The following is an 18361-nucleotide window of genomic DNA, read 5'->3' as shown; positions in this document are numbered from 1 at the left end:
AAAGCGTCTGCTAAATGGCAATTATTTTTTATTTTATTTTTTTTACCCAAGAAGAATTGAGGCTGTAATCGCAGCCAAATACTTATGTAAATTTGATATTTCAGTTGTTTTCTTTTGATACATTTGCATAAATGTATAACAACATGTTTTTGCTTTGTCATTATGGGGTATTGTGTGTAGATTGATGAGGGGGAAAAACAATTTAATCACTTTTAGAATAAGGCTGTAATGTAACAAAAATGTGGAAAAAGCTCAGGTCAAGGACTAATGTTTTAACCCTTTTGACCTCCCCCTCACTGGGGCATCAGCTGACTGGGTGGTCAACTCTGTGTATAGGCTGCAACCAGATTCTCCACCCTTCTCACAAAGTGTACACTTGCACACTTTTTCACATGGATTTGACCATGGTGGAAACTCCCTCCAGCCAATGCTTAAACCAATCATATGCTTTAAATCCATGATGGGGAGTGTGCAAGTGAAAAGGTTGTAGAATTGGGACACAGCTTCAAACACAGGGTGGCTATCTCAAAGCACAGATCAAGGACTCATGTTTTCTGGACATTCATGACCTTGGACATCACCCTTTTACCTCTGACCTCTATAATGGAAATCAATCTTTTATAATAAACAACCAAATGTTCTACACCCAATGAACATCTTATGTAAAAGAAGCTACACTTTCAAATGTCACTATGCCATCACTTTCGAAACTACCCTTCATGAACTATAATGAAATGTGAAAGGCGTCAAAAACGCTCTGTCCCTGTCCTAATTCCTGTGCAGCGTCGTAGCGCGGAGACTTAGATCATGTGGTCAATTACACTAACAGAACAGGGCTAAAAATGAGTGCACTCTTAGCTCCCTCCCCACTCATGTTACATTGTGATGCCTCTAGAGTCCAATAGGACGTGGCTACAGCTGTCTGCTGTCGTCACATGGCTGTCTATTTGCACCCGCCACCTTCCAGCAGCAGAACATTTACAACCTGAACCTCTTCAATAAACAAACACTGAGGCTTCTACCAAGTCCCTGGTGGACCTAGCCAAGGATAGAAATGTATCTGCTGTTAGACATCTTACTTTCCATGGATTTTAATTGACACTGACCTCTAGGAATGGAGGGTAGGGACTAGGGTTGGGCAATATTTGGGTAGACCTATTCCTCGGTATTGCTACTCCAAATATCGCTGCTATCCGATAATATCGTTTTGCGCTGTTAATGATTAGTAAATCATTCTAGACTGTTCTTTTTTGTGACCTTCTAGTTGCCTTCTCATGAAAAAATACTTATATGGCAAAAAATATGGCCTTAGCTAATTCATTGATACAGCCCAACTGATAAAACTGCACACTTTTGATTTGTAAAGTTCAAATAGAGTATCGTCTTGCACATCACAATATCTCAACCATATATCTTCAATGTCAAATATTGCTGATACTCGATATTATCAACCCCAGTAGGGACTTAGTTGTTAAAGATCAGGCCTTCTGCCAAATGAGACTAACACATCGGTCCAATATCTGTTTAGGATCATGTGATTTCTGCAGACATGTCAGCTTACTGCTTGAGATGTGGTGCAAACAAACAAAGTCTAAAGGCCATGTAAACAACATTTCAACCTAAAAACCGATAAGGTCTTCTTCTTTGGTGAACTTATCTGACATTCCTTCAGCATGGCCTATTGACAGGTCAGTCTCAGTGATTGTACCCTTGACTTGCTCTTTTCCCTGCCTGGCCTGAACTTTGACACCTTGCTCAAGGAGGACCTTATTACAAAACAAGTCTTATGTAAGTACCAGCTGACAACACCCTAAAAAATCAACACCTCCCTCGTAAAACTGGGGGAGCAAGTGACATCTGAGACCCCCAGCCTGCAGAATCTGTGTCAGCAGCCAATCAAGAGCAGGACAAAACGGGTCTTCATACTGTTGTAAGACCGTCTTTCTACCTACCTGGCTCTTACCTTTAAACTCCAGATCCTCTGCTTCAGGTGTGCTAGTTTATTGCTCTCCCTGCATTCCCGAGGGACGTAACTAGGACTAGAAAGACAACCGCATATAGACCCCTTTCTGTGTTTACAAACATTGACGCACGAGGGCGATGCGCGCAAGTTGGTGGCAGAACAAGGGGGAGTTCTTATAGAACGCCAGCAAAAAAAGCCTCTATTTACATGTTGTTTACGAGTGCATTTCACACTACTTTTGGATTATAATTGGATTTTAAGGCTCGTATAAATGTCCTGCTTAATGTGTTTGTTTGTTGAATGTGTGCAGATGGCGATGGCTATCTTACTGCCGCCAAGAGTTGCACGCATCTGTGCGTGACGTCAGTGTGTCGTGTACTGGAAAGGGGTCTGTAGAGACGTGAACTAGGTCAGAGTCAGACGGTCGGCAGCTAGGAGGCGTCAGAACCGTAGCCGACCGGGGGACACAACCTGAGCTGGTGGGGACACTAAGATGGCCGTATGCAGCTACACGCAACTGAAACCAAAAGACAGGCTGACATTTGACAGACTAGACATACAACATGTGCTAGATACAACATGTACTAGATACGTATGTGAGACTAGGAATAGATGTCCTAGTCTGATCAGTTATGTAATGGCTATAAAAAAAATTATGCCTACTGCCAATATATACAATTAAATGTTCCTTTAATATCTGCAGACCAAATTAATCAGTTACTGCAGTATAATGAAATGTGGAAAACATTTTGTTTTCACAGAAAACAGAGAGGAAACACCACAAACTACTGCAATCAACATCCCTGTGAGGCAACAAAATCACCAATGCTCCAAACAAAATCACAAAGTTATTTTCGCATTGAGCATCTAGCAGAGGCATTTATTTCTCTAATATAAGGCTCTGCCATCTAGTCTACACTTAGCTACCCTAGCTTGTGATCTGTCCAATGTTATTTCTAAATGTGAAGAGAATGGCCTTACCGAGCTGGCTGAGGTCCAGCAGGTGCATGCCGGTGGGGCTAGTTGAGAGGGTGCGGATGTGGATGCGGCCGTGGTGGTTCAGTCCCCACAGGGCATCGCGGCAGGCAGAGAGCTGAACCATCTCTGTGTCCTGGGGCAGTTGGACTGTGGTGGGGTGCATCTGACCATCCTGGTCCCAAACACAGAACAGGTCTTTCCTGCTCTGGCCCAGCCACAGGAAGCTCCCTGCAGAGACAGAGAGACACAGTCAGTCACATATTGGTGATGTACTACACAGAGACAGAGATAACAGGGGCAGATGTCACTACACAACAGGGGACAGTATGGAATGTAAAGTCAAAAGAGTGGTCTTCCTTATTTCTGTTAATATATTTGAGATGCCATCAGGTGGAGGGAGGGTATGGGTTGTTATGTTATTACAATATTGTGTATTTCCTTCTTTACTGAGTACAGCCGAGGAACAGACGAATACCCACTTGGTGGCAGAGACGGTCCCTCTGGGTCCCACACCCTGCCAGAACGTACCTGTGGGGTCACAACACATCACTGTCACACTGAAGACCCTGCAGTATTCACACAAAAGTCCCTGTCCATCACACTGACTTCATACACAGAATGTGTCAGTAAAGCAATGCTTAGCTGATTAGGTTCTGTGAAGTGTGGTCATGTCAGAAAGTGCATTCCATAAATTGCATTCCAATGCAGAAAACAACAATGAAAATTCCTCATGACTGAGCATCTGTGTTAACCCACTGAGCTAAAGCCTAGGCATTAGCTTGGGGAGCTAACACGTCTTGAGGTTTCATAAATTCATACCACTGAGGCTGCCCTTGGCGACATTGAAGTTGTTCCTGCTGGATGCAATCCAGACGCCGGTGGTGTTGGAGGAGACCAGGCTGGGCTGGCACTACTGGGACAGGAAGGCCACGCGGAGGCACTCTGCCACCCGCTCCACCGAGGATTGGCCATGTTCTGAACGGCAGACTACCACGTAGTCTGTGATGCTCAACTGAAAGGGAGGGAGAGGGGTAGGGAGGGAGAGGGAGAGAGGGAGAGGTAAGGATGGTGGGGAAGAGCGAGGGAACAAAAGGCCAGAAATGTATAAGCATCAGAAGTTGTGCCAGTCATCTCAGGGTGAAGTCTGTAATGCAAACCATCCTAAATTTGACATTAAAAATACATGTTCTTAAAAAACAATCATAGTGCAAGATAGAGGACAGATGGAAATGATGGGTGTGCGTAACATTGAACACATTCTGTAGGATACCAACCTGCCACCAGTGGTCATCGTCCCCCTGGGGCTTCCTGGCAGTGACTCCAGTCCTGAACCACAGATTGTCGCTGGTGTCCAGAGCCCAGGCCGTGTTGCTCTCTCCCAGGGCTATACAGATGGGCTCCAGACCCTGGCTCTCACTTTGGGAGGAGGAAAAACACACACACACAAATATGTAATGATCAGCAAAGAAAGCATAGCTAACCTTGCCTGAGTGAGTCCTGAAGACTTGCATTAGCTCCCCTAATGCCTAGGAGGATTTAGCGAAGCAGGCTTACACAGTCTTGTGGCGTGCTGGAGATCCGGATATGAACCCTGGTCGTTCATACTAACTAAACGTTCACTGTTACTAGGCCTCTATGACACACATCTTCCTTCCACTTTTCAAAAGAGGTTAAAGAGTCATTGTTGAATTACAATTAACTGGAACGACCACATCACAACCAAGCAGAGCTAACTCTACTATCACTGTTAATGGGGCCTACGACACACACAGGTTTCTCTTTTTCAGCAAAGGTCCTACCTGATTTTGTCATACTTCCACATTTCCCCCTCAGAGCAGTAGCTGCTGAGGCCTTCTCTGTAGAAGACGGCCCTATGTTCGCTGAGGGCCCACACCACCCCGCTGCGAGCTGGGCCATGCGACACGGGCAGGCCACCTTCGCAGCCTGCACACACGGACGGTCCACACTCAAACCTGCAGGACAGGACCATGACCACACAGTCAGGGTTTACGGTCTGTGAGTTAAGGCATTTGTTGTGTTTGCTGTTTTTGTGAGTGAGTGAGGGGTGTGTCTGTATGTAAACACAATGTTAATCATGCCAAGTCTAAACTATTAGTAGTATAGCTGGCTCCCTTTAGTTTCTTTGTTAATCATATCTAATTCAAATGACATGTATATATATCCTATACACCACCAGTCAAAAGTTTGGACACACCTACTCATTCAAGGGTTTTGCTTTATTGTTACTATTTTTTACATTGTAGAATAATAGTGAATACATCAAAACTATGAAAAACCACATATGGAATCATGTTGTAACCAAAAAAATAGTGTTAAACAAATCAAAATATATGTTATATTTGAGATTCTTCAAATAGCCACCCTTTGCCTTGATGCCAGCTTTGCACACACTTGGCATTCTCTCAACCAGCTTTACCTGGAATGCTTTTCCAACAGTTTTGAAGGAGTTCCCACATATGGACATTTCTTTGTATATATACATAAAAATGATGCCAGCTCATTCATGATTTCGACTGGCTGACAAAAGCTACCTGCCTGTCTGTCTCATCCCGACTCTCGTCGGACACGTTCATTACTATGGGACAGCTGGAGATCGAATTTCAGTACTGAAACAATGTTGCAAATGTCGGAGAGACAGACAGCAAGGTTTATACAAATCTCCACTGTCGAAAATCAAATGCTAGTCTAAAAGAAATGGGAGATAATGTCTAGATCATTGCTCCTGTAAGTCGCTCTGGAATGCGGTTTTAACCAATCAGCATCCAGGATTAGACCAACCCGTTGTATAATAATATAATACTTGTCATGACCAGCAGGGCAAGGCCAGCCAGTGTGTCAGATATTACTTTCTAAAAGCATGTTTTGGATTTACTAGGCTTCATTATGTTGATACTTAATTTGGCATCCATACAGAATTATGATTACCTCTAAGCTGATTTATCCGGTTACTGATACTATTTACTATGGGCCTGAACAGCTCCATCTAAGGGCCAATGGTTAATCTCAGGAACTGATTTGCTGAGTTGAGACTTTGCCAATAAACAGGGTTGTGATATAATATTCTTAATACTCTGAGGCCACTTGGGGCTGAAATCATGAAGTCTTGCTTAAAACAGAGTGAATCAAGCAGTAGTGCAGATAGTACATGAACAATACTTACATTTAAGTATTGCCCTGCTGGTCAACGTGACCAAGACAAAGGAGATGATTGTGGACTACAGGAAAAAAAAGAGGACTGAGCACGCCCCCATTCTCATCGACGGGGCTGTAGTGGAACAGGTTGAGAGCTTCAAGTTCCTTGGTGTCCACATCACCAACGAACTATCATGGTCCAAACACACCAAGACAGTCGTGAAGAGGGCACGACAAAGCCTATTCCCCCTCAGGAGACTAAGAAGATTTGGCATGGGTCCTCAGATCCTCAAAAAATTCTACAGCTGCACCATCGAGAGCATCCTGACTGGTTGCATCACCGCCTGGTATGGCAACTGCTTGGCCTCCGACCGCAAGGCACTACAGAGGGTAGTGCGTACGGCCCAGTACATCACTGGGGCAAAGCTTCCTGCCATCCAGGACCTCTATACCAGGCGGTGTCAGAGGAAGGCCCTCAAAATTGTCAAAGACTCTAGCCACCCTAGTCATAGACTGTTCTCTCTGCTACCGCACGGCAAGCGGTACCGGAGTGCCAAGTCTAGGTCCAAAAGACTTCTCAACAGCTTCTACCCCCAAGCCATAAGACTCCTGAACAGCTAATCATGGCTACCCGGACTATTTGCACTGCCCCCCCACACCATCCTTTTTACGCTGCTGCTACTCTGTTAAGTATTTATGCATAGTCACTTTAACTCTACCCACATGTACATATTACCTCAACTAGCCGGTGCCCCCGCACATTGACTCTGCAACGGTACCCCCCTGTATATATAGCCTCCCTACTGTCACTTTATTTTACTTCTGCTCTTTTTTTTCTCAACACTTTTTTTTTTTTTTTTTTTTGTTTAAAATAAATGCACTGTTGGTTAAGGGCTGTAAGTAAGCATTTCACTGTAATGTCTGCACCTGTTGTATTCGGCGCATGTGACCAATAAAATTTGATTTGATTTGATTTAAAGATACATTCAAATAATTTGCCATCAAAATCTGGTAAGCAACATTTCTTTGACATGAATTTCTCTTAATGTGTTAAATCTAGTCAGGTCTGTACATCTATACTCCATAGATAGTAAAAGGACACACAGTACTGAATAGTCACCAGTAGCTCACCTGTCTGCAGGTAGAGGTCTCCGCTGGTTCGGATGATCCAGGCTGTGTCTTCACCAAGCGCCACAAAGGCAGAATCCTCCAGGGCCTTGTACCAGTGCCTCTTTCCTTTGATGGTGACTTTACCACATGCATATGCTGTCATGGTCTTCTTTCCATATTCCATAGCAGGGACCCTAAAATGAAATGATACTTAAATATGTACATCCAAAGATGTCATTTTGGTAATCAAACTAACCAACTCCTAAAAGTATAGATCTATCTCTATGATGCACTGCATCAGCAAACACTGTCTCCCTCATCAACTATAGTGCCTTATATCTCTTCCACAAGATATACATGATAGACCATTACAGACCCAGTCACTGAATAAAAGTTTAATACAAGCTTAAAAAAGGTACAATATGCAGAAATCGCTATGCCATTTCCTGGTTGCTTAAATTCTAATAGTTCGCTTAATTTCAGTTTCTGTGATAAAACAAGCAAATATAGTGTAGTGAATCACTGTACCATATAAACCGCTGTGGAATATATTTTCAATAACCAAAAATATTCTATTTTTAGCTGTTTGAAGCTTGTGTTGAAAACCGATAGTAAAAGATGCAAAAGTTTAACTTAAGCACGGGAGGCATAGAAATAGCGCACATAGAACATATCTACCACTTCTTAGACTTGCTTTCAATGAGAATGACAGATCTATAACTCCCATTTCTATGTGAATTTGGTCGGGTCACCCAAAAAGTTACATATTGCAGATTTAGTAATAAAAGCATCTAATAATAGATGAATAAAAGCTTCTGCTAAATGACCATATTCCAGACATCCTCATCACCTGAAGGTGACAGTGCCACCTGCTGCACATTGTCCTCAAACTTCTGCCAGCTCAGGCCCCCCGTCTGGGAGGGTACTGCAGTGCAGGCCTCCTTTAAAGTCCAAACACCAGACGTATGGGTCAGTCACAACCAGGTTGAGGATGCCACAGCCTGGCCCCTGTGTAGCCCATCCAGCTCTCTGCCAACTACAGGAGGGGCGAGAGGAGAGAGTTCAAACCAGACACAGCATCCTACAGTAATGGTTTGTGTGTTATAAAATCTGCCATAAAATGACTACCGTATTTTCCGCACTATAAGGCGCACCGGATTATAAGGCGCACCTTCAATGAATGGCCTATTTTAGAACTGTTTTCATATATAGGGCGCACCGGATTATAAGGCGCATAGAATAGAAGATACTGCAGTCAAACGTTTGACTGGGGTTGCGTTATGCATCCACTAGATGGAGCAGTGCTAAAGGGAACGTAAACAAAACAGTCAGATAAAGTCAAACTTTATTAAGCGTTCTGACAACAATTTTGGGGTCTTTATACACACACAAGTGGTGTGGGACTGTGAGTAAGCACAGTACCGGTGTTTACTGACTACGGTAGCCGTAATGCTGCAAGCGGTGCGGCTTTGTAGTTTACCAGTCGTACTGAAACATTTCATTATTATTAAATAGTTTTTATTGGTTTTTCATACTGAAACATTTTGACAGAGTGCCTTGAGCGCCGTGTACAACCAGTATGGATCAACCAATTAACCAATTGATCCATATATAAGGCGCTCCGGATTATAAGGCGCACTGTCGTTTTTTGAGAAAATTAAAGGCTTTTAAGTGCGCCTTATAGTGCGGAAAATACGGTAATAACAATCAAATGATCCATTGCTTTTCATTTTGATGCGACATTACTAGCCACATAGTATCATATTGAAACTGAATGTGATGTACTATTACACACTGTGGAAGGTGCAAGCTGCAACGTCACAACATGTTGTGTGTAATGTAACTAACCACTAGTATAACTACTACTGTCTTGTCTTGGTCCTGCTGCCCAATGTTGGATAGCAGCAAGAAGTTTCAACATTAATGGCTTGAATCCTAAGAGAAAGGTAATTTTAAGACAAGCTGTTACAGTTTTTTCATTTATTAAAAACGCAATTTGGAGCAATTTGTTTTACATTTTGTGATCAACCACAGCATAGAACACTAGATCTCAAAGTTTGCTTGACCCTTTGTAAAAAATCTAATCAAATCACTACAACTGCCACTCGCCTTGCCTCCTCCTCTTGGCCTTCTTCTTGACTTTGATGGTCTGGACCACCAGCTACTGCTGAAAGTCCTCCTGGTTGATGGCACTATCGGCTGGAGGAGAGCTCTGACTGCTCCATGGTGGTGGTGGAGAGCATCATGCCCTGAACGCTCTCGCAGGATGTGATGGAACTGCTGCGGCTATGAGAATCACTGGTGCCCCCTACACTGCCCCGTCTCTGGTGGTCCAGTCGCTCCCCCACCTCAGGTCTCTCCATCAGGGCTCCGGCCACCCCCGCCTCCCCTGCCCTGGAGGTGTCACTCAGCTGGTCCTGCTCCAGCACCTCCTCTACCTCCTCCACCTCCATTAGCTGGAGATCATGATTCTCTCTTTCAACCATCTATGGTTTGTTTGAAATGAACAAAGTGCTTCTGATATATTATGACATGACTATGTTTGACATCTTACTGTTGGAAGCCAAGTCCTCAGGAGTGTTTGAGATGCGAACAATGTCCCGATCTCCCTTCAGAATGAAGATTTCATTTTCAGTGCATGATACAGAGACGATGTCCCCACAGCTCTCCAGTGCACCGATGATCACCTTGAATGGCATTTTATTTTATTACAGAGATAGACCTGTAACATGACACCCTGACAGGACAAAGGTTTAAAGATTCACAGTCTAGATTCACCGGACTACTTTTTCTCTATCAAAATATGATGTGACAAAAGCGATCCAAAAGTGATTACCTGGTTGAGGAAATCCATTTTAAGACAGCAAAAATCCATGTATTAAAGTATCCATTAATCCAGATATCCATGTAAAAGTATCCATTCCTTTGTAATAAGTGAATGATGGAAATGTTCCTGCTTGTGTACCCTTTTGTGATGAAAATTTGCAAAAAATTAATATTTCAACAACAAAGTATCCATTCCTGCCTGAGGACATCTTTACCTGGTTGAAGCAGTCCAACACGTAGACATTTTATTGGTTCCAGCTGAGGACCCAGCCCTCTCTGAGGAAGCAGCTCACCAGGCCCAGCTGCCTCTCCTGGGGCCCGGTCTGGCAAACAGCTCAAACTGGGGCACCTCCTGGTTGAACAGACGCGTGTCCACCACAAGCCCTCTTACGTCTGTCCGCTACAGCCAGAAGCACGCACCAAACTTCCCATTGCTTCAAGGAAAACAACAATGCAAGATAAATACACTGCTCAAAAAAATAAAGGGAACACTAAAATAACACATCCTAGATCTGAATGAATGAAATAATCTTATTAAATACTTTTTTCTTTACATAGTTGAATGTGCTGACAACAAAATCACACAAAAATTATCAATGGAAATCAAATGTATCAACCCATGGAGGTCTGGATTTGGAGTCACCCTCAAAATTAAAGTGGAAAACCACACTACAGGCTGATCCAACTTTGATGTAATGTCCTTAAAACAAGTCAAAATGAGGCTCAGTAGTTTGTGTGGCCTCCACGTGCCTGTATGACCTCCCTACAACGGCTGGGCATGCTCCTGATGAGGTGGCGGATGGTCTCCTGAGGGATCTCCTCCCAGACCTGGACTAAAGCATCCGCCAACTCCTGGACAGGCTGTGGTGCAACGTGGCGTTGGTGGATGGAGCGAGACATGATGTGCTCAATTGGATTCAGGTCTGGGGAACGGGCGGGCCAGTCCATAGCATCAATGCCTTCCTCTTACAGGAACTGCTGACACACTCCAGCCACATGAGGTCTAGCATTGTCTTGCATTAGGAGGAGCCCAGGGCCAACCGCACCAGCATATGGTTTCACAAGGGGTCTGAGGATCTCATCTCGGTACCTAATGGCAGTCAGGCTACCTCTGGCGAGCACATGGAGGGCTGTGCGGCCCCCCAAAGAAATGCCACCCCACACCATGACTGACCCACCGCCAAACCGGTCATGCTGGAGGATGTTGCAGACAGCAGAACGTTCTCCACGGCGTCTCCAGACTCTGTCACGTGCTCAGTGTGAACCTGCTTTCATCTGTGAAGAGCACAGGGCGCCAGTGGCGAATTTGCCAATCTTGGTGTTCTCTGGCAAATGCCAAATGTCCTGCACTGTGTTGGGCTGTAAGCACAACCCCCACCTGTGGACGTCGGGCCCTCATACCACCCTCATGGAGTCTGTTTCTGACCGTTTGAGCAGACACATGCACATTTGTGGCCTGCTGGAGGTAATTTTGCAGGGCTCTGGCAGTGCTCCTCCTGCTCCTCCTTGCACAAAGGCGGAGGTAGCAGTCCTGCTGCTCATGCTACCACTAGAGTGGATTTCACATGACTGGGAATACAGATATGCATCTGTTGGTCACAGTCAGATACCTTTAAAAAAAAAAGTACGGGCGTGGATCAGAAAACCAGTCAGTATCTGGTGTGACCACTAGGGCTGTGGTGGTCATGACATTTTGTCAGCCGGTGATTGCCAAGCAATGACGGCAGATGAATGGCACGACAATGGGCCTCAGGATCTCGTCAGGGTATCGCTGTGCATTCAAATTGCCATCGATAAAATGCAAATTGTCTTCGTTGTCCGTAGCTTATGCCTGCCCATACCATAACCCCACTGCCACCATGGGGCACTCTGTTCACAACGTTAACATCAGCAAACCACTCGCCCACACAACGCCATACACGCCATCTGCCTGGTACAATTGAAAGCGGGATTCATCCATGAAGAGTAAAACTTCTCCAGCGTGCCAGCGGCCATCAAAGGTGAGCATTTGCCCACTGAAGTCAATTACGACGCTAATCTGCTGTCAGGTCAAGACCCTGATGAGGACAAAGAGCATGCAGATGAGCTTCCCTGAAACGGTTTCTGACAGTTTATGCATTAATTATTCGATTGTGCAAACCCAGTTTAATCAGCTGTCCGGGTGGCTGGTCTCAGACGATCCCGCTGGTGAAGAAGCCGAATGTGGAGGTCCTGGGCTGGTGTGGTTACACGTGGTCTGCGGTTGTGAGGCCAGTTGGACGTACTGCCAAATTCTCTAAAACAACGTTGGTGGACATTCCTGCAGTCAGCATGCCAACTGCACGCTCACTCAAAACTTGAGACATCTGTGGCATTGTGTTGTGTGACAAACCTGCACATTTTATGAGTGGCCTTTTATTGTCCCCAGCACAAGGTGCACCTGTTTAATCAGCTTCTTGATATGCCACACCTGTCAGGTGGATGGATTATCTTGGCAAAGGAGAAATACTCACTAACAGTGATATGAACAAATTTGTGCACAAAACATGAGAGAAATAAGCTTTTTGTGCGTATGGAAAATGTCTGGGATCTTTTATTTCATCTCATGAAACATGGGACCAACAGTTTATATTTTTGTTCAGTGTAGCTCATACACATAACGAGTTCTACGACCTGACAGCAAAGCTCCTATAGTTACATTACTCCGTCTATTCCACTCTACTTTAATACATCACAAAAACATGAAGATGTTCAGCTGAGAAAATGAAAATGTCTCAAATTGTCTGAAGGGAGCTTAATTTATTTGCTGCTGAAAAAGCACTGATGTATACACTGAGTATACCAAACATTAGGAACACCTTTCTAATATTGAGCTGCACCCACCCCTTTTTGCCCTCAGAACAGCCTCAATTCGTTGGGGTGTCGAAAGCGTTCCACAGAAATGCTGGCCCATGTTGACTCCAACCTACTACCATACCCGATTCAAAGGTACTTAAATATTTTGTCTTGTCCATTCACCCTCTGAATGGCACACATACACAATCCATGTCTCAAGGCTTAAAAATCATTCTTTAACCTGTCTCCTCCCCTTCATCTACACTGATTGGAGTGGTTTTAACAAGTGACATCAATAAGGGATCATTGCTTTCACCTGGATTCACCTGTTCAGTCTGTCACGGAAAGAGCAGGTGTTCTTAATGTTTTGTATACTCAGCGTAATTTGTGGTACTTTTAATGAATAAGAACAACATGTAGGCTACCTCTTCCTAGGCTTGGCGCCCAGCTGCTCCAGGGCCTGTTCCTGCGTGTAGAACAGCAGGGATCTCTGATAAGAGGAGATGAGCAGGACCTTCTGACTGTACTCCAGCTGGACTATGACTGAGGGCTCCTAAAACAGCATCACTGGGTTACACAAACCCTAGGGATATGAGCATACAACACACATCAAAGCTCCAACCGCAATACTGGGTTACAGACACCCTGGGGATACTGGGTTACAGACACCCTGGGGATACTGGGTTACAGACACCCTGGGGATACTGGGTTACAGACACCCTGGGGATACTGGGTTACAACACATGTGAGAGAAATAAGTTAATAAACAAACAGCACAGTGTGATTGATAGATACAGAGCATTTGGAAAGTATTCAGACCCCTTGACTTCTTCTACATTTTGTTACGTTACAGCCTTATTCTAAAATTGCTTAAATAAATACAAATCCTCAGCAATCTACACACAATACCCCATAATGACAAAGCGAAAACAGGTTTTTAGACATTTTAGCAAATGTCTTACATTTACATAAGTATTCCTTTGCTATGAGACTTGAAATTGAGCTCAGGTGCATCCTGTTTCCATTGATCATCCTTGAGATGTTTCTACAACTTGATAGGTAAATTCAATTGATTGGACATGATTTGGAAAGGCACACACCTGTCTGTATAAGGTCCCACACTTGACAGTGCATGTCAGAGCAAAAACCAAGCCATAAGATCATAGGAATTGTCCGTAGAGCTCAGAGACAGCATTGTGTTGAGGCACAGATCTGGGGAAGGGTACCGAAAAATGTCTGCAGCATTGAAGGTCCTTAAGAACACCGTGGCCTCCATCATTCTTAAATGGAAGAAGTTTGGAACCACCAAGACTCTTCCTAGAGCTGGCCGCCCGGCCAAACTAAGCAATCGGGGGAGAAGGGCCTTGGTCGGGGAGGTGACCAAGAACCCGATGGTCACTCTGACAGAGCTCCAGAGTTCCTCTGTGGAGATGGGAGAACCTCCTAGAAGGACAACCATCTCTGCAGCACTCCACAAATTAGGCCTTTATGGTAGAGTGGCCAGACGGAAACTACTCCTCAGTAAAAGGCACATGACAGCCCACTTGGAGTTTACCAAAAGGCAACTAAAGATTCTCTGGTCTGATGCAACCAAGATTGAACTCTTTGGCCTGAATGCCAAGCGTCACGTCCGGAGGAAACCTGGCACCATCCCTACGGTGAAGCATGGTGGTGGCAGCATCATGCTGTGGGGATGTTTTTCAGCGGCAGGGACTGGGAGACTAGTCAAGATCGAGGGAAAGGTGAACAGAGCAAAGTACAGAGAGATCCTTGATGAAAACCTGTTCCAGAGCACTCAGGTCATCAGACTGGGGCGAAGGTTCACCTTCCAACATGACAACGACCCTAAGCACACAGCCAAGACAATGCAGGAGTGGCTTCGGGACAAGTCTCTGAATGTCCTTGAGTGGCCCAGCCAGAGCCCGGACTTGAACCAGATCGAACATCTCTGGAAAGACCTGAAAATAGCTGTGCAGCAACACTCCCCATCCAACCTGACAGAGCTTGAGAGGATCTGTAGAGAATAAACTCCCCAAATACAGGTGTGCCAAGCTTGCAGTGTCATACCCAAGAAGAATCGCAGCTGTAATCGCTGCCAAAGGTGCTTCAACAAAGTACTGAGTAAAGGGTCTGTATATTTACGTAAATGTAATATTTCAGTTTTTTATTTTTTATAAATTAGCAACATTTTCTAAAAACCTGTTTTTGCATTGTCGTTATGGGGTATTGTGTGTAGATTGATGAGGGGAAAAAAGTATTTAATCAGTTTTAGAATAAGGCTGTAACGTTAAAAATGTGGAAAAAGTAAAGGGGTCTGAATACTTTCCGAAGGCACTGTAGATAACTGTTATTAGAGGATATAAGAGAGTATAAGGGGGTAATAAATGCTTATGGCAAGTCTCATTATAACTGCATAATACATTATATCTGTGGGCTTTAAGTAAAGTGTTACCTAACATTCACAAAAAAAGACCTTGACCCAAAATGAAAGAATGAAAGCTGCTATACCTGAACCAGGTCCACAGCAGAGTACACAACCTTTCCTTTGTCATCACCAGAGAAGAGCTTCATTCCATTGGCACTCCACGCCAAGGCAGTGACTGTGCTTTTGTGCAAACCGACCACATCAAATCGCCTTAGCTACAGAAAATAGAGGGACCTCAGTGTTTTGCTACACAAAGGGACACATTTACTAAGCACTTACATCTGTGCTATGTTTGCACCTATTCATTTTAGAAGGAAATAAAATAGGGTTGGGCGATATCCACATTTTCCTACCGTTCCTGTACCATACCGGGGTATACAGTATTACCGTCAGTGCACACCGCTATTGTTTTCCAAACGTGAAAATAAATATTTAATAATGCTAGCAAATTACTAGCGAATTCCCATAGCGGACGTTTGCTTAATGCTAACAATACGCAAGTGAACATAAACTAATTGCAACCAAGCTCATCAAGTTATACAACAATAAAAGGCTACTCACAGTTTGCTGCACGCACAAAACAAATATTAAACAGCAGGGATCTTGATCCATCTTGAGCCCTGAGCTGGAAATAATTTATTTGGCACATCTTAAGATAGTTAACTAATGTAGTGGCATAGCATGCGGCCCAGCGCTTTAGCATTGCAGTAACAGTAACCCCAACCCCCCCCTACGTATTTTTAAAAATCATTCTGTAGGTATTTCTAAACACCCTGGTATACGGTATATTGCCTAGAATAAAATACAAAAAAAGACACACTCAAAACATGTCACTATCTTTAGTCATATCAACAGATCAGTTGATTGATTGGTTGGTTGGCATACCTGTTTGTTCCTGCCTGGAAGTTGAGACACCAGTTGAAAGAGAGCAACCCGACCAGACACCGTGCCCACTGCCACCAAGTCAAAACAACTGAGCAGCTTCACTGCTGTGATAGATTCGGATTTCCCCTGGGAAGACAACATAACATGTTTAGAATGACATACATACTTACAGTGCGGGAATTTAGTATTTGATCCCCTGCTGATTTTGTACGTTTGCCCACTGCAAAGACATGATCAGTCTATAATTGTAATGGTAGGTTTATTTGAACAGTGAGAGACAGAATAACAAAAACAAAATCCAGAAAAACACATGTCAAAAATGTTATAAATTGATTTGCATTTTAAATGAGGGATATAATTATTTGACCCCTCTGCAAAACATGACTTAGTACTTGGTAGCAAAACCCTTGTTGGCAATCACAGAGGTCAGACGTTTCTTGTAGTTGGCCACCAGGTTTTCACACATCTCAGGAGGGATTTTGTCCCACTCCTCTTTGCAGATCTTCTCCAAGTCATTAAGGTTTTGAGGCTGACGTATGGCAACTCGAACCTTCAGCTCCCTCCACAGATTTTCTATGGGATTAAGGTCTGGAGACTGGCTAGGCCACTCCAGGACCTTAATGTGCTTCTTCTTGAGCCACTCCTTTGTTGCCTTGGCCGTGTGTTTTGGGTCATTGTCATGCTGGAATACCCATCCACAACCCATTTTCAATGCCCTGGCTGAGGGAAGGAGGTTCTCACCCAAGATTTGACGGTACATGGCCCCGTCCATCGTCCCTTTGATGCAGTGAAGTTGTCCTGTCCCCTTAGTGGAAAAACACCCACAAAGCATAATGTTTCCATCTCCATGTTTGACGGAAGGGATGGTGTTCTTGGGGTCATAGGCAGCATTCCTCCTCCTCCAAACACGGCATCAACTCAACTCAACTCAACTCGCCAAAGAGCTCGATTTTGGTCTCATCTGACCACAACACTTTCCCCCAGTTCTCCTCTGAATCATTCAGATGTTCATTGGCAAACTTCAGACGGCCCTGTATATGTGCTTTCTTGAGCAGGGGGACCTTGCGGGCGCTGCAGGATTTCAGTCCTTCACGGCGTAGTGTGTTACCAATTGTTTTCTTGGTGACTATGGCCCCAGCTGCCTTGAGATCATTGACAAGATCCTCCCGTGTAGTTCTGGGCTGATTCCTCACCGTTCTCATGATCATTGCAACTCCACGAGGTGAGATCTTGCATGGAGCCCCAGGCCGAGGGAGATTGACAGTTATTTTGTGTTTCTTCCATTTGCGAATAAATCGCACCAACTGTTGTCACCTTCTCACCAAGCTGCTTGGCGATGGTCTTGTAGCCCATTCCAGCCTTGTGTAGGTCTACAATCTTGTCCCTGACATCCTTGGAGAGCTCTTTGGTCTTGGCCATGGTGGAGAGTTTGGAATCTGATTGATTGATTGCTTCTGTGGACAGGTGTCTTTTATACAGGTAACAAACTGAGATTAGGAGCACTCCCTTTAAGAGTGTGCTCCTAATCTCAGCTTGTTACCTGTATAAAAGACACCTGGGAGCCAGAAATCTTTCTGATTGAGAGGGGGTCAAATACTTATTTCCCTCATTAAAATGCAAATCAATTTATAAAATTTTTGACATGCGTTTTTCTGGATTTTGTTGTTGTTATTCTGTCTCTCACTGTTCAAATAAACCTACCATTAAAATTATAGACTGATAATTTCTTTGTCAGTGGGCAAACGTACAAAATCAGCAGGGGATCAAATACTTTTTTCCCTGACTGTACTTGGGGCAAAACATTTACTTCAAAGACTCGCTAATATTTGGATGTTTGTTACCAAATGTGCTTTGGGGTGAAGGTGCAAAATAATTAAATCAACTAAGCAATGCCTGAAACAGTGGCATACTCACCTCTACACTGTACTTATTCATCTGGCTGATTCGCCTGCAGTACAGGTAGAGCATCCCAATACTGCTCCCCACAGCAATGTAATCACTGTTGGTGTCCAGAGCAGTCAGGTAGACCATTACAGAGTGGAAGCCTATCTGGAACTTGGTAGGTATTGCATTAAGCAGGTAGTATAGGGGACATAACTCCCTCAGGGCGCTCTGTGGAGGAGTTTGGGCAGCCATGGTGAACAGGCAATGTTCTGCTCTCTGTGGACAAGAAAATTAGGCATGGCTATCAAAGATGTGGGAACGCA

General features: G+C 44.2%; 1 pseudogene across 1 annotated transcript in view; it reads right to left on the bottom strand.

Moving 5' to 3' along the window:
- Positions 1-18361, bottom strand: part of LOC311102970 (tectonin beta-propeller repeat-containing protein 2-like) — a 68596-nt pseudogene that overhangs the window by 49686 nt on the left and 549 nt on the right. Inside the window, exons 2-14 of the transcript XR_014615785.1 lie at positions 18069-18314; positions 16155-16280; positions 15353-15484; positions 13270-13427; positions 10246-10464; positions 9266-9891; positions 8055-8240; positions 7226-7398; positions 4741-4914; positions 4216-4357; positions 3761-3953; positions 3421-3469; positions 2945-3169 (exon numbers count right to left, since the gene is read on the bottom strand). The product of XR_014615785.1 is annotated as a tectonin beta-propeller repeat-containing protein 2-like (transcript). The remainder of the gene's footprint in view (positions 1-2944; positions 3170-3420; positions 3470-3760; positions 3954-4215; positions 4358-4740; positions 4915-7225; positions 7399-8054; positions 8241-9265; positions 9892-10245; positions 10465-13269; positions 13428-15352; positions 15485-16154; positions 16281-18068; positions 18315-18361) is intronic.

The sequence above is a fragment of the Coregonus lavaretus genome (genome assembly GCF_964263955.1).
Source record: "Coregonus lavaretus genome assembly, chromosome: 27".
In the NCBI taxonomy this organism is placed as follows: Eukaryota; Metazoa; Chordata; class Actinopteri; order Salmoniformes; family Salmonidae; genus Coregonus; species Coregonus lavaretus.
The sequence above is the reverse complement of the archived record's forward strand: the minus strand, read 5'-3'. Positions and strand labels throughout refer to the sequence as shown.